The sequence below is a fragment of the Octodon degus genome, unplaced genomic scaffold (genome assembly GCF_000260255.1).
Source record: "Octodon degus isolate 3935 unplaced genomic scaffold, OctDeg1.0 scaffold00124, whole genome shotgun sequence".
In the NCBI taxonomy this organism is placed as follows: Eukaryota; Metazoa; Chordata; class Mammalia; order Rodentia; family Octodontidae; genus Octodon; species Octodon degus.
In genome coordinates this window covers 8243111-8250282 of record NW_004524700.1, presented here as the reverse complement: position 1 = coordinate 8250282, position 7172 = coordinate 8243111, and the positions used below count along the sequence as shown (strand labels likewise).

The window sequence follows — 7172 nt, the reverse complement described above, 5'->3', positions numbered from 1 at the left end:
TAAGGATGGCTGTAGTTCCCTGGAAGAACTTGGGTCCTTACCTGGAGCATCACTTCCTGGATCCAGTGCAAATCTCTCAGCTTGCTGGCATAGATCATTCATCCTGCTGGTGCAGACTTCCTAGCTCAGCTCCTTGATATAAACATTTATGAGACATTCTAGTCCTATGAAAGTTTAAGGCCCCCAGCTGAACTCATGGAGGACATTGCCGTGGGGTCTGGTTCTTCAGCTCAACTAATGCAGGACATGGCCATGGGATCCAGGCCCTCAGCTGGATATTGTGGATCTCTATCTTGTCAGATCTTTTACACTCTTGTTTGACTAGCTGTGTAAACATTATAAAATACTCGTATGGGTTATGTGTCCTGTATTAAATCTGTTTACTTGAAAACCCTAACTATAACATCTGTATATCTTGTGAAACAAAATTATTTAAAAAATAAAAATTTTGAGCCATTCTACTATGGGCAGAAGAAAAGTAAAGGATTGAAACAAAAAGAATACAGACTTAGAAGAAAAGAGTAGTGCTTTATTAAAGCAAGAAAAGGGCCATTGCAAGGTTACCTGTGAAGTCGGTGCCACAGGCCTAGAATCACATCCTGATTTAGCAAATTGGAGAAGCCAGCGGCACAGCCAGTGTTCTTCCCCAGCAGTATCTACATCCAGTGTACACTGAATCATTGTTATGACAAGGTACAATTAAAAAGTTAATCTTTCTTCAGAGATGTCAAAAACAAACAAATGAAAGTCTGGATCTCTCTTTCCTTGCTCAAGATCAGCATCAAGATCTTGTTCTCATTCATTTTCAAAATCTCAATCCAGAAGGTGACCTGTCTCTCGATCAAGGAAGCACAGTCTGAGCTCTAGATCTCATTCCAGATTGTATTCTCCAGCTCATAACAGAGAAAGGAACCAACCCAGGGTACATCAGAATCGAAATTTCCAAGGTCACAACAGAGACTAGCAGAGGCACTATTATTTCCAAGGAGGGCACAACAGAGGCTTCTATCCATGGGACCAGTATAACTGTGCAGGCTTTGGAAACTAACGCTCTTTTTGGCAGAACTATTAGCAAGCATATAGTCCTCGTCAGGGCCATTCTGTATCCCGGTCCACAAAGAGAAGATCTCCTCCACCAAGGTCCAGGAGTCATTCTAGAAATTTGGATAAGTCATCTTCTAAAAGATCAAGGTTCTCCTCATCCTTTCATTTTTCCTCCAACCACAGCAGAACTGAATCTTCTAAGCACAAATCTGCAAAGTGAAAGTCATCTTCCAAGGATAGCTAGCCATCTCAAGCTGTTGGGGATAACTAGGGGGATGAGGCCAAGGATCAGAGCATCTCTAGAGGCACCGCTCAAGATACAAAAGCATCTGAGAGTTCAAAGCCATGGCCAGATACTACCACCTATAGCACTGGTTCTGCATCACAAGCCTCTGCAGTTTCTGACCTAAGTCTCCTGGAGTGAAGCCCAGGTCTCAAGACACCTCTTCAGTCTGTGGTGGTGAGGTAGTGGTCATCCCACTCTAGCCCTGTGCCAAAACCTAGTCCTCCACCTTCCAACACATCTCTGATGGGCTCATCTCTGCCAAGTGGTGCTGGGCACCAGTGTGAGAGCCATCAAAGTCAGTTCAACAGTGGCTCTAGATCTTTGAGTCTGTCCAAGAAAAAGCCCTGTGGGAAAGAGTCCACCAGCCACTGGATCCACTTATGGCTCATCTCAGAAACAGAGTGCTACATCAGGAGGAACAGCCTAGACCAAGAGGTATTTAAAAGTTCAGAAGACAGAGAATGGGAAAGATAAGGAACATAAACAGACAAATTCTGATAAAGAGAAAGTGAAGGAGAAAGGTAGCTTCTCTGACGTAGATGAAAAAGTGAAATTGGATTCATTTGCTTCCAAGACTGACAATGAGACGCCCTTTAGGGGCAGTCAGTCACCCAAAAGGTATAAGCTCCGTGATGACTCTGAGAAGAAGATGGCAGACTTCCACAAGGAGGAGATGGATGATAAAGATAAGGACAAAGGTAAGGGGAAGAAGGAATCTGAGTTTGATGATGAGCCCAAATTCATGTCAAAAGTCATAGCTGGTGCAAGTAAAAACCAGGAGACCAAGAAGTCGGGTAAGTGGGAGAGCCTGGTGTATGGAGAGAAGAAAAAGTAGAGGAAAGTGGAAGAATTGGAGGAGGAATCTTTCACAGAGAGATCTGAAAAGGAAGAACAAGGAGGGGCCAAGTGGAGAGAAAGGGAGTTTGTGCCTGAGAAGAATTTCTGAGTGACTGCATACAAGGCAGCCCAAAAGAAAAGCTCATCACCTCCCTCCAAGAAGAACTCTGAGAGCTGTGAGATGCTGGGAGCCAGAGGAGATGTTTCCTCATTTTCTATTACTCGAGAGGCCCAGGCCAATGTACTCATGGATTTATTCAATGAAGACCTTGCATGATCCAGTGGTTTATTGACTCAGCAACACAAGCTTTGTTGGGATCCAGTTCATAGTAACAAAAAGAAGCAGGAGTTTCATTCCATTTTCCAGCACAGTCAGTTGGCTCAGTCTCAGTGTAGCCCTTCAGAATTGTTTGCTCAGCATATAGTGACCATTGTTCACCATGTTAAAGAACATCACTTTGGGTCCTCCGGAATGACATTGCATGAATGTTTTACTAAATAGTTAAAGAGAGGAGCTGAACAGGAGGCAACTAAAAAGAAGAAAAGCCCAGAAATACACAGGAGGATAGACATTTCCCCCAGTACATTCAGAAAACATGGTTTGGCTCATGACCAAATAAAAAGTCCTTGGAAACCTGGCTACAAGGCTAAGGGGAAATACAAAGATAATCCTGTTCATCTTCACCTCGATATTGAACAGCATAAGAAACATAAGGAGAGAGATCTTAAATGAGGTAAATCAAGAGAATCAGTGGATTCCTGAGACTCAAGCCATTCAAGAGAAAGGTCAACTGAGAAAACACAAAAAGGATCAAAGAAGCAGAAGCATTGGGGAACATGAGACCAGTCCAGGTCCTCCTCCTCCTCCTCCTCCTCCTCCCAGTCATCTCACTCCTACAAAGTGGGGCAGTATCCTGAAGAGTCAGAGGAGAGAAGAGAGCACCACAGGCTTCAACAAATCCAGACCAGGGACCAAAGTCTTTATCGGTCCAAGTGAAAGAGGTGGCAGCAGAACTTGGGGAACCTTTCAATTTCGAGCTGGGGGAGAGGATGAAGCAGAGGCAACTATTCTAGTAACAATAATAACAACAGTAACAATGATTTCCAAAAGAGAAAGCAGGAAGAGGAATGGGATCCAGAGTACACATCCACAAGCAAGAACTATTGCTTGCATGATGACCGAGAAGGTGAAGACAGTGATAAGTGAGTGAGCTGAGGCTGGGGCCAAGGTGCCTTTCCCCAGGGTCAGGGTGAGTTCATGTTCCAGAAATCATGGGCCCAAGTGGGCCCATGACAAGTTCAGTGGAGAGGCAGGGGAGATTGAAAATTATGAAAATGGAATAGAGAACCGAGATGAGAAAGACAATTTACAGCCCACAAGTGAGTAGGGGCCTCTCTTGATGGGAGCCCTTGCCTCGAATGAGTGGCATTGGGAAGTATGATGGCTGGTAAGGAGCCCCAAGAAGATTATGAACATCCCATCCCACCCCGACCAGCCATGCAGAACCATACTACAGTGGAAAGTGTCCCTTGTACTGTGTCCCACTGGACAGGGGAGGTCACCACAGAGCCTGGAGTCAGGTGCAGCTCTCAGCATAACATAATGTGTTGGGCTCTAGCTGTGTTTCTCATTTGTTGTTGTATGGGGTGGAGACTAGGGGAAAGGAGGGAGAGTGATGCTTGATTTTGGTTTGCTTGCTAGTAGAAACCAAATTTCATTTTTAATTTTCATTTCATTTGGAGCTAAGAAGACTAAATCAATAATTTTCAGGCTCTTCTCCCCTTATATTAAAAGGCCCCTTTTTTGCCTTTTTTGGGGGGAGGGGACATATTTAATAATAGCAAGATTTAATTTGGGTGACTTTAATTCTTAAAAGAGAAAAAAGCAAAGCATGTGAACAAACACTGAAGTGTTCACCTCAAGAAGAAAAGAAAGAAAAGGGAGACTTTAAGGTATAATGGAGGAAAATAAAACTGTGTATTATAATTAATTTATTTAATGCCTGGAATATGTCCAGTGCTCTTCTAGTACTGAAGGTGCAGAAATGAATCAAAGATGTCTTAATCTGGTAAAATTTAAGAGTCTAGAAGAGAATTGTTTTCTTGAAGGAAACTGGACTTAAAGCACATTTTGGATATAAATCTCTCAAGTCTTGCTGAAGATAAAGAAATGAAAAAAGAACTGTTAAGGAAACTTCAATTTTTGCTGCAGTAATTTACTGAAAGTAATGCCATGGAGGAAGGGAACATATCAAGAGTTAAATTTTGGATGTATTAGATGGAGAATGTGATTAGATCTTCAAGCAAATGGGTCAGTTGAGTGTTCGATAAGTATGCCCAAACTTCAACTGAGAAATCAGGATAAAGGTACAGATTTAGAAAAGCAGATAGTAAAAAGTAAAATGGCTTTTTAAGTCAAGACATTAGATAAGATCACTTAAGAGAGGATGATCTTAAGAACAGGAAAATGTAGAAGTTGTTCCAAGAACAGAAAGTCTGCCAAGGTGGCATAGAGAAACCACATATGAGAGTGTAGTTTTGCAAAAAAACGTGAGAACAGCTTAATGAGTAAAACAATTACAACCCATTGATTTAACTATTAATGATGAATCTAAACAAAGTGTCTGCTGCACTCAGTAACAATGTCATCACCAAGAAAATCGAGTCAGTTTCTTTGTGTGATGGAGTTGGAGGCCAGATTGGCGTAGAGAAAAGAGTGAGTTAGGAAGTGTGGATGAGAACTCTGCTGAAAGGAATAATTGCATCTGTAAGAGGTGGAGCACCAGGAAAGCAATGCTTCTGTGAAGGTGGGAAGTATTATAATAAGTTTCTAATGTGGTTTGAAATGACTTACTAGAGATGAAGTAGTGGTTGCCTAGAGGAAGAGGGGATAACTCAGGAGTAAGCCAATAGAAAGTATGACAGTGGATGGCTCCAGAGAACAAGTTGTGGGGTTAAATTTTCAGGTAAAGGAAGTTTTCTCCAGTTGTAACCATCAGAAAGTCAGGAATGTATTTATAAATCCCAGTAGATTTTAAGATTACACATGGGAGGAGAAATTTTTATTTGGTTTTAATCTCTGAAATGGAAGACAATGCTAGAAGAAGGGAGCCGGTTGTGGCATACAAGGATGATTTGAAATGTAGCAGTGTGTGGCAGAACAAAGAATTGGGGATGTAGTAAAGAATGCCTTCCTGAGATGTGTGATAGGATTCCTAAGCAGCACTGCTTGATAATTTGAGATGAGAATATAAAAATAAGATTAACCTGTTAGTCTACTTCTGTGATTTTTTACTGGAATAGTAAGCACTCAGGTGCTGAAATGAAGGTTCTAACTATGACCAGGTTTGAGATGTTTCCAAGTGAGTTCCATGGAAAGATGGATAAATAAAGGGCCTGTGCAAAAGAGTACAAATACTGAAAACTCAAACTATGAAAGCAGGGACCCAGGAATAATTTCTGGACAATAAATAATAAACAAAATAAGTGTTAGTGAATGAAAAGATCTTGACCAAGTCAATGATTATAGCACTAAAGGGAGCTAAAGAGGTCAGTAAGAACCCAGGGAATCTGTCATCTAATCTGGGTTGTATAAATAGGGAATGAGATTGGAAAAGGTAATAATTAAATACATAGATGAAAGAAGTAAGAAATGAAGATTAAATTAGGTGGTCTCACCATGTTCATAACTGAAGTAAAAAAATAATTACAAGGGTGGGGGGGGAAATACCATTGCAACTTGGAAACTAATGTCCAGTGAATTAGGAATGATCAACTGGAAAAGAGAAAATAAACAACAGCGGGTGGATGGGAAATTTTTTTTTTAAGATAGAAAAAGGAAAATTATTGGAAACTGAATTCTTGGAACTAGAATGACTCGCTGCTTCTGACTCTTACAAAGCTCCTGTGTTATTCAAGTGTGATGTGAACACAGAATTATCTTTCCACTTGAGAAAAATTAAGCCAAGGACCTCTTACTTATCTTTAACTCAATGAACTATGCAGGAACCTCAATATAATTTGAAAGAATATTTTAGTTGGAACTCTTTAGATTTAAGAAACTGAGCAGTCAAGAATGTGCTGTGTATCTATTAATAAGAAAATGCATTGTTAACTAATTTTCATGATTAAATTAATGTTGGAGTTTACTCATCCCTGAGCTGTGGAGAGGGTGAACAATTAATCCAATTATGGTAGTCAGAGATGGGGCCTTTGAGAGTTGTTGGGATTCAGATAAAATCATTAGGGTGAAGACTTCATGATCAAATTCTGGTAGATTTATAAGGAGAACCAGACATAGGACATACAAAAGTATGTCCTATCTCTCTGTGTGATACCCTATACCTCGCCACCTCAGAACACAAGAGACTATTAGAAGATGTGAGCCCTAGACCTTAAACCAGAACTGTGAACCAAAATAACCCTCTTTCTATATAACTTTTCTCATCTATGGTACTGTTCTGTAGCAATAGAAAACAGTTAAGACTAAGGGAAATAAGCACTACTATTCTAGTGCTGTCTTTCAAATACAAATGAATAGCAGGAGAGAAACAGTATTATGGTTTGGGTTTTTGCAAGGTAAACAATATAGTACAGGAAATGTTTTGTAATGGTATTTTATAATGAATCACCCAAGAATAACATACTACTAGTGCAGGAAAGCTATCCAAACACTAAATACTATCAAATCCAGCTGAGGGCCTAGAGATCAATAACAATGCCTCCCACCAGTCCAACTGGAGGACAACTAAAGCCCACAAGAAAGTCCCACGCAGGCCTGCTTCATAGATGTATGCTGGAAAGGCCCCAAGGTCAGTGGTGGAAGCTAGGAAGTCTATGCCAATGGGATGAAGGATCTGTGCTAACAGGCTGAAGGGTCTGAATTGGAGCTAGAAAGCAATGCTTAAGGTAAGCACCACAGCTTCCCTGAAAGTACCACAGCTGCCATCAGCAACAATGAGGTCCCAAACTCCTCCAGTGATGAAGACAGCTGAGGAAAGCCAAT

General features: G+C 41.0%; 1 pseudogene; it reads left to right on the top strand.

The window, feature by feature from the left end:
• Positions 1-724: 724 nt before the first annotated feature.
• LOC101572592 lies at positions 725-3555 on the top strand (annotated as a pseudogene).
• Positions 3556-7172: the final 3617 nt, after the last annotated feature.